Below are 10069 nucleotides of genomic sequence, written 5' to 3'. Positions count from 1 at the left end.
CTTCTATGGTCAGTCCACTTACATCTATAACTACATAGATTAGGTTCATACTATTTTTAACATATACAGATACACTGCCACGTTTGATACTTGTTCTGCAGTAGCTGGTTGCCAATTTATATCTAAATGGTACACTTAATTTTAATTCCTCATTGCTAAGCCAGTGTTCATTTATTGAAATAACAGTGCAGTTTAAGTTTTCCAGACAATACTGAAGTTCATTAAGTTTGTTCTTAAGAGATTGCACATTAATATGCAAGATGGCTCTACATAACCAGTGAAGTGGCTGCTGCAGAGGCATTTCAGAAATATTAGAATTATCAGCCATCATTTCTCTACAGCCTGACAATTCAGATCACCTGTTCTCAATCTGTATGGCTTCTGGTTATGGGGTTATCTAAAAGAAGTTGTGTTCAGTGTTCCAATTATGAATATGGCTGAATTGTAGGCATGTATTGCAAAACACATTCTGAACTTGCCCCTCAAGACACTACAGTCCATTGTGGAAAATGTTGTTTCTTGACTTCAGCTTGTGGCAGAAAATGGAAGACAGCATATTGAACATATTTTGTGCCAGTCTCACAGCAGTTATAAACCAATGTCATTTCATTTTTCATGCAGTTTTTGGCCCAGGACAATTAAAAGCTTATGTCATTTTGGTTTTTATGTGGCTTTTGTCCTCAGGAAAATTTAAAAACTGATTTTCTCCATCTGATGTATGATCTTGCTGTGGTGGAGAGCTTATCTAATAAACAGTACCACAACTGTGAACTGTCTAAGTTGTGCAGTAATGCACTTTGAACAGTACTGATGGTGTAATGCGCAACTCAAATCATAGCTGTCATTTTGTGACTCATCTGTCATTTTTAGTTGACCCCATTTACGTTAAGAGGCTTCCAGTGCCATCTATTGGCCAAATTTTCGTTTTTTCCCATGATATTTCCCCATGCACCAATAACATGCTGTTCAAATTTGACGTCATTCTGAGCAGTGGTTCTCTTTCTACAGCATTTTGAAACCAGAGCTTTAATTATGGACACCATGTATATCATCTAAGCTGCATAACTTGCATAATTGTTCATGTAATATCTTCCTGTTCTTTATGAACTTCCAACATGCTGGAGTACCTTTGGTCAGCAACCTCTGTTAATCAGTAGAACAAAAAACCAGTCCAAGTTGCAAATATTTACTTTTTATTCATTTGATGACTAATTTTGTGCCAAGACCAAATCATCTTACAGGGCAGAAAACCAAATAAGGTATAAGCTGAAACATAGGTTTGGCGAGCTGGGAAGGGGTCAGGTGGGTGGTAGATATAATTCATCTGGTGTATGTAAGTTACAGTGCAGATCCTGTGAATTGTTGTATATTGCACAAATGGGCAGAAGTTTTGTCACTCCTTTTAAAGAACATTTAGGTCATTCTAAGAGGACCACATTTAGACAGCATTTAAAAAATGAGGGTCCTTGGGTTTGTATTATAGACAGTATAATTAAGGTTTTGCATCATGCATTGAAATGTATGCAGATAGATATTTTGGAGGAACTTGAGATTTATAAGAGCAAAATAAAGGAGCCAGATGAAGTGTTGAAGAAGCAAGTCAGTTTTCAGTTTAGTCAGTTTTATGCTCTTTTCCAAAATGATGGGCAGTTTATACTCTGTCCCCCTACCATCAACCCTGTTGTTACTTCAGCCAACCACTGGACCACAAACTCCTGTATATCGGGGCTTCACCCACCACCCCATTTCCTCCTCTACAATTTGTTCTCCAATTTCCCTACCCATCTCCCCCTGCTACTCATTTTCTAATATTCTTGTAGTTACATTACAGTATGTGGTGCAGTACTTGAATCGTTATTATGTTCTATTGCTGATACACTAAGGAGTACAAATCTTAATTTAGGTATGCACTATTGTCTGTGGTGCTTATAGGCTGCTGCTGGTTGGATAATAAGGTTTCTGTGTTTGTTGTGCCTTTATGCTGCTTATTTGGAATGATGTGTGCAACAGATTATGAAACTCAGTTTACTGGTTGATTATGTGGTCTTCGCCACTAAATTATTTTAAAAATTTGTTTGGATTCCTTTTTGTAACATATATTGTCTGTACAATTACTCCTGAGTAATATATGGTTTGTCTGTTGAACATGGTAGTTCTTATTTATTTGATTGTTAAGAAATGGTCCAATTTTCAGAAGTTTTCTCTTACTACTTCTGATAATATATTTGCATTCTTACCTCATTGTGCACTTTGTAATCTTACCCTCCCACACATCACTATTAAATTCATTGTCTTAGTATCTTCACTATTTTCAAAAGTTTTGAGAGGTGTAAGATACACAAAATAATAACTGTTTACTAATTTTCATTATCTCATTGTTGTTGTCAAAGAATCAAAGTCTTGTTGTGTCTAGGAGTACATTCTTGGTGCTGAAAATTTCGAGTTAATGTTGTGGGTTCTTGTTGCACTAAATAACTGATGAAGATTTGCCTGTTGCTATAAATATCTTTTTATTTTATCCCATTCTTCTATACCACACTGACTTCACAATCTCCAGTTTTGTCACACCACAAATTACATTACTATGTACTTGGACTTACTCCATAGGTGTACATCATAAGCTGCTAAATAAATAAATATGTCTGCTTGTGTCTGTTACGTGCGGATGGATACGTGTGTGTGTGTGTGCAAGTGTATACCTGTCCCTTCCTCCCCCCCCCCTCCCCCCCCCCCCCCCCAAGGTAAGTGTTTCCGCTCCCGGGATTGGAATGACTCCTTACCCTCTCCCTTAAAACCCACATCCTTTCGTCTTTCCCTCTCCTTCCCTCTTCCTGATGAAGCAACCGTGGGTTGCGAAAGCTTGAAATTTGTGTGTATGTTTGTGTTTGTTATTGTTTCTATCAACGTACCAATGCTTTCATTTGGTAAGTTAGAGAATCTTTGTTTTTAGATAAATAAATAAATAAAGAGACAAGATTAGCAAAATATGTGCATTTCCATCTGAGGCAGCCCACCACTACTTACATTCTGTGGTACTCACAATTTCCAAAGTATTTACAAAGAAAAGAGTTTACATATTTTCTTGACAACAGAAGAATCATCACCAAGATATAACATTATTTTATAATTAGCATTAGATTGTACAATTAACAATATGAATTTTAAATGTGTCAGAAATTTCATAATTTCAATAATTTTTAAAAGAAAAGTAACTTTAATTGTTAGTACATATCAATTGTAACACATTAATTTCGTTTTATACACTTTAGTCTGAAATATAAGATATCATATACAAAATCATATGAATTCTTTTAGTGAAACAGCTCAGACAATTTTAACCTATGCAAGAATAAATAGTATACATGGTATCGGTTATCTCTACAAATGAATTGTTGTGTTCTTGATGTCCCAAAATGATGCCCCCTTCCCAAGGTTTCCTTATGACAGCAGGAGTAAACTGCCAATAAATGTTCATTGCACACTTTTCACATCTTCAGAAACCCCTTTTGCTACTATGTTTGACTAAGTTTGAAATGGTATGTTCTGTATCCTTGGCATATGCTTAAAAAATTGGTAATAACTGTATTACACATGAGTGTAAATTTGGTTTTCTGCCCTGTAGGATGATTTGAAATTGTGTCTCAGTCCAAAACTAGTCATTGAATGAATAAAAAGTAAAAATATACAACTTGAACTGATTTATCATTCTACTTCATGTTCTTGATTACATTCTTATAGTTTACATTTGTGATTTCATGCTTGATGAGAGTGTTTCCTTCTAGCTCTCAATTTTTAATCCGCACTTGGAATGCTAAAGTTGTTTATGAGTGACACATTATTTGTTAATAAAATACAGGCAGATTTATTTTTAATTTCATTTGTAATTGTCAACTTCATTTCTTATTTGTTTCTTCTGAGAGAATGTTAAATTTTTGAAAATTCTGGCCTCTGTTATTTTTTTGATATCTTACTAACAGTTTCCCACATCAGTTTCTGTAATATCATTATGAGCCGTGAAATAACTGTGAATAAAGACAGTAATCCGAGAACTAAAGAATTTCTTTCTTTGATTCCCATTGATGATCATGTACAAATTTTTGTCAGACCATCTTTAGATCTCAATAAAACAATATCTTTGTGAGTAAGATGTATGCACAACATAAAATGTTTTACACAGCATTTAAGTATAGTACATCATTACTTATTATTAGTCACTGCACAAAATACCCTTTTGTAAACAACATAGGATAACTAGACATAAAGGGATAAAAGTTTGCACACTGCAGACGATTGTTGGACTGATTATTTCCACACTGCCTGCCCCTCTCCCTATCAATAGTGCAGAGCACCTAGAATGTAAGAGAACTGAAATTTTATTTGCCAGCTGCCTCTTGTGCACACTGCTAGCTGCAGTGTCAGTGCAGCTGGTGGCTGTGGTGATGTGGCTGCTGGCTGATGGAGGGCATTGGTAACAACAGGTGAGGTCTGCACGAGTGTTTCCTGACATGGTTTGACTTTTGATGTCAGCATTGTGTCTGGCAAGGATGAAGGTAGTGTCCATACTGGCTTGACTTATTTGATACAGGCTTTTGTGGTTTTGCCATTTTGCAAGATCTCCATGGTCTCCTCATTGTAACACTGGAAAAAGGCCATTGTATGATAGTTGGAATGGCAATCTGATGAGATCACTGTGGATCATTATATTAGTACAGTCATCTAAAGCTTTGTGAATGAAAACAGAGTGTTTACTGCAGTGTGAAGCAGGCAGTCATTGGACCTTTGCTGTGTGGTCTCGTAGCTGTTGAATTAACTGTGGCAGTTCCATTGTGGATGGGAATGGTGGAGGAGTGAGATAGTATGCCAGAATTCATATCAGTTCCTCATACACCATTTCTGCTAACAATGGTTCAATATTTGGCTGTACACAATGCTAAGGTCTAAAAGGACCAATGGACAGGCCTTTTGTTCGCAGAGGCACATAAGAGGTTCAGTGCCATCTTTCTGCCTTTCCACTGCTGATGGAATGGTAGCTTGTCTTATAATGATGCTGGAAGTCACACAACATGGACAATTCTTTAAACAAAACAGATTCAAGGCCCTCATCTGTAGTCTTGTGAAGGGGGCAACAAAATTCTGTTGTGCAGTTAGTGACAAAGGTCTTCACCATTTGTTTATCAAAAATGTCAACAATGGATGCTGTTTTTGCCCTTTGAGTAGATCTGCCCACCACTCTGGAAAAGAATCTGTAGCAGTCCAAAGGTGGAAGGGGACCTAGAAGATCAATTTGGACATGCCATCCCACTTTATGCTACTAGCATTGAATACATGCACAAGCCCATGCATGAGCTCTTTTTTAAATTGATGTACACACAAAGTAGCTGGTTAGTAAAAATGGTTCAAATGGCTCTGAGCACTATGGGACTTAACTTCTGTGGTCATCAGTCCCCTAGAACTTAGAACTACTTAAACCTAACTAACCTAAGGACATCACACACATCCATGCCCGAGGCAGGATTCGAACCTGTGAGTGTAGCCGTCGCACGGTTCCAGACTGTAGTGCCTAGAACCACTCGGCCACTTTGTCCGGCAGCTGGTTAGTAACTTGATGGTCATAAACACTCCTGGGTGAGACAGACTGAGAATGCTGTTGAAAGCATCTTTGCAGAGTTTTGGCCAAATGTAGGGCTTTGGCTTCTACTAAAAGACATTGCATCATAGTGACAACTTGGTGTCTGCAACCAGGATTTGGGTGAGTAGCACTCTTGTAGAAATGTCAGCCAATAATTGCAGTAATTTAACCAGTGGCATGTTCTATGTGTGCCACACTATTTGTATAATCGTGGATCCAGGAAAAGTAATCAGCAATGATGTTTTCTGTTACTTTCATATGGTGCAAATCTATTGTAAACTGGCTGACAACCTCATATGTCTGAACTTCTAGGGTAGGGTACACTTACCACAGGTGCCCTGGAAAAGGGAGACTATCAATCTGTGGTCACTATAATGATTGTCACAGAATAAGCTTCTATTTGTGAACAAATAAACTGGAAGCATAACTTTGTAATATGCACTTCACTGCTGCTGCAATGGTTGCAACTTTTGAGAAAAAAACTTTAGTAATTACCAACATTGTTTGAGCTGTCGGTGTAGGGCTACACATACTGCTGTTTGGCTAGTGTCTCTGACTATTGGCAGGAGTTGTGATATTCGCTATTTTTGGCTTAATTTAAACAGCAAATACGAGTAGTTAATACTTTCAGCCAGAAGGCAAATACTTGTTTGTAAATAATGATTAATGTATAATGAGGCGTCGCATAGCGACGGTGGAATTTTCTAGATAATGTAATTCGTCGTCTTTGGGCGGCAATATAAACAGAAAAGTACGGATGGATATGCGATCCTTCACTATTTTGTTCGCGGGAGAACAAATGAAGCCTGGAGCGCTAAGAAGACTTGTACTGTTTTTCTGAAGTAAGACGGACGCAGATTTGTGGCAGTCTGATCTAATTTTTACTAAATGTATAAAAACGTGTTATGTCTAAGTTTGAGTGAAGTGTAAAGAACTGTTATAACTTACCGTGACGACGCACGAGCGACTCAAAGAAGACAATGGCTATATAAAAGAGCGCTCAGTGGACATGATACGGACATAAAAATCTACCGTCATTGTAGTACTAAGCTTAAGGTACGATGTATGTTTTAGTTTATAATAAATATTTGTTCTGGGAATACTGAATCATTTAGCAGTGCTCATTCCTATCATCTCGTCAGTATTGTTTTCATTTTAATTATGCATTTTGCTAATATTACAGACACGGAGATCAGCAGTCTAATGTGCGTGTTACATTGATAAAAAGAAAACTGTTTTATCGTCTTCTTGCATCAGCTTTAATATCGAATTTCCCTTTTGTGTGATGTTACAGTTGTTTTTGCGCCCTTAAGAACTTTCTGGTCCCTTAGGAAATTGTTTTGTCATAACAATAACTTCACAACCGGGTATGATCGTATCTATGATCATGAAGTAATTAGAAAGACGATAACGCAATTTCTTAATCAATAGCACGCTAGTTGAGACTGCCTCAAGCCACGCGAAACTGCAAGTAAAAACTATTCACATCTCATAATGCAATATTTTATGACAATGGTCAATCCATGATTCTTACGCCAATTGCGATTGATAAAACAGTAAGCTAAATCTCAATTTCCAACTTTCCATTGAATAACAACATCACTTTTATTTTGTAACATCACACTTGGCGCCCGAACAGGGACTTGACCAAAAATTAGTTCAAATTCTTGGAAAATTTTCTATGTGCTTGTGTTAATAAATGTTCTGTCGTTTCATGTACACATCGTCTCTCTGTGAGAATAACGGTCGATAACGCAGTTTAATTATCGAGAGAAAGGAAAAGAAAAGAGACGCGAATTTGCGGAGACAACATAGCGGTAACCAAGCCATCAAAAAGTAAGTCAGAATTTTGCATACGCAGTGTAGTGCTTCAGTAGCAACGTTGCTTTTCCAAGTCGATCCACATCCTTTCTATCTCCTTCCCGCTATAGAAAATCTGCTTTATTTTATCTTTCAAAGTAAAATTCTTCGTAGTCTGATAACAGAAATTATTTTTCTCCATTGTTAGTATAGCTGTATTACATTTTCAACATGGTGGATATTGTGTGCAATTTGCAGTGAAGAGCATCTTCATTCATTTGTCTGAAACGGTTAGGTTCCATCTTGTCTTCTTGCCAGATAGAATTTCATTTGTTGCTTACGCGAGAGTGGTGCTCTTAGCGGACTCACCACGTCACTGACAAACGACGAAAGCCTTGCGTAGCACGTGGTTTACTGACGAAAATGGCAGATAGTAAACAGAGACAGGTGACAACAGGAGACGGGAGTGAAGACGTTAATAGTATCCCATACCCTTTACGATCGCGAACGGTAGGTTCCCGTGTGGAAACTGAACTAACCATGTCTGTAACAGGGGAAAGTGACCCTAAAGTCCAAATTCTTCCCGCTGCAGCTACAAATGACCTCGGTGCGTTAATGGAAATGCTGAAACAACAGTTTGACGCAGTAAATGAGACTATAAAAACACAAAATGAGACTGTTAACGCCCGATTAGATGCTGTAAGCGAATCAGTAAAAACACAAAATGAGACTATAAAAACACAAAATGAGACTGTTAACGCCCGATTAGATGCTGTAAGCGAATCATTAAAAACACAGCTAGGCTCAATCAAAACAGATCTGCATAAAGAAATTACGGCTGAATTAAATACCCATTTGGGTGAGGTGCAAACTAAGATCAGTGATCAAATTCAGAAAATGCAGAAACAGGTGAAAAGTGAAATAGCTGAAGTATCTGGAACATTAAACACAAAAATTCAGGCAGCTACCAAAGAAATAAACTCAGTTAGAAATGCAGTATCTGACATTGAAGGTGTAGTGGAGGATCTGTCGAGGCAGATAGACTCAATCAATATTGAAGAACAGGTTAAGAGCACCGTGAAAGCACACACGGAGGCATTGTCGGAACACTACGGTGAATGGATAAAGGGTAAAGATACTTTTATCGAAAAGAAGGTCAGGGAGGAGCTTAGGGAGACTGTCAAGGATGTAACTAATGAAATCTTAGCTGCTCCTGGTAAGTCTGGAGACACAGTGGTTTCTGAATTGGGACAGATTCGGAGGACACTTACACGGGATCTTCCCGAGTGGAAGCAGCAAGTAGTGGACGAAGTCAGAATGCTGAGAAACTGTGTAGAAAATCCGCACACGCATACGCAAACTATAGGGAACAACTCTTTAGACGGTGACGAATGTCAGTCAACTCCTTATTGTTCACCGCCTGATTACATGCAAAACAACAGTCCTGTTGAGTCCCGAGTAGGGAAAATAAATGATCCGCCCACAATTGTGAGTTTAATGCAAGAGGAAAGTGTGATTAAGCATCGCACTTTTCCTGTTTTTCATCCGCAGAAGCGAGAAATACACCCCATCGTGTTCCTAAAGAATTTTTCCGGCATATTTCCCAGGAGCTGGACAGACAGACAGCGTATTCAGTTCGTCACTGGCTTTATTTCTGGTGATGCAGCATTATGGGGAACGGAAATGGTAGACACGTGTAGGAATTATGAAGAGTTTGAGAAAATGTTCTTGGCAAAATTTTGGAGTAATGGGGTACAGCAAAGATTAAGGAAGGAGGTGTATGGTGCGGAAATTTTCAATGAGAAGCATGGAAGTCTCCGGCGATACTTTGAGAAGTATCTAGCAAAAATTAAATTCTGGGATTCTCCGATTTCTTCCAAGGACGTAATTATGATTCTCAAAAGCAAACTCCCTGTGTTTATTAGAGAGAAATTAGTAAATGTGTCCGAAGAAGACACGAATGCATTCCTTTCTGTGCTGGATTCCTTAGATTTAATTAGCGAGGATGTGCGCTCCAAGGTTGGCAGCGGCAAATTCTGCCCTGGCAGCCAGCAGAATGCATCGCACGCGGACAACAATGCGCCCAAGGAGAGAGCGAGCTACTGCGACCGCTGTTACCAACCTGCCAGCGGTTATCAAAACGCAAACGGCAATAACTTTAAACGGAAGCAGAAAACCAATTACAGTAATCAGCAGAGATACCACCCAATTTACAACCACCAGGTACAACATCAGTACGGAAACCCACCCTTTAATTCTGCGCTTGAGCAGTATGGAAATTCTCCACAAACTAGTGGTAATTTTTCAAATGGACCAATGTACAATCAAAGTTATAGGTCGAAAAATAGCAAGTGGCATGGGCAAGGCGGAGGCCACCCAGCACATCAGAACAACTTTTCACAGAATAGAGGACCGCGGAACAATTTTCAAACGGTACCAAATGCGAACTTTCCTTCACAAGGAAATGGTTCTGCCGGCAACCAAAAGATCGGGCGACAGCAGACGTCTCAAGTATTTTATTCACAAGTCAATGCACCCAGTGGATTTTACCCCTCTACACCGGCATTTGTACCACATAACCAGCACCAATATGAAACGGAACAAACACTTACGGCCGTGAATGACAAACAGGTTAAACAT

Source organism: Schistocerca piceifrons, chromosome 1 (assembly GCF_021461385.2).
Source record: "Schistocerca piceifrons isolate TAMUIC-IGC-003096 chromosome 1, iqSchPice1.1, whole genome shotgun sequence".
Classification (NCBI taxonomy): domain Eukaryota; kingdom Metazoa; phylum Arthropoda; class Insecta; order Orthoptera; family Acrididae; genus Schistocerca; species Schistocerca piceifrons.
This window is presented reverse-complemented; position numbering follows the sequence as displayed.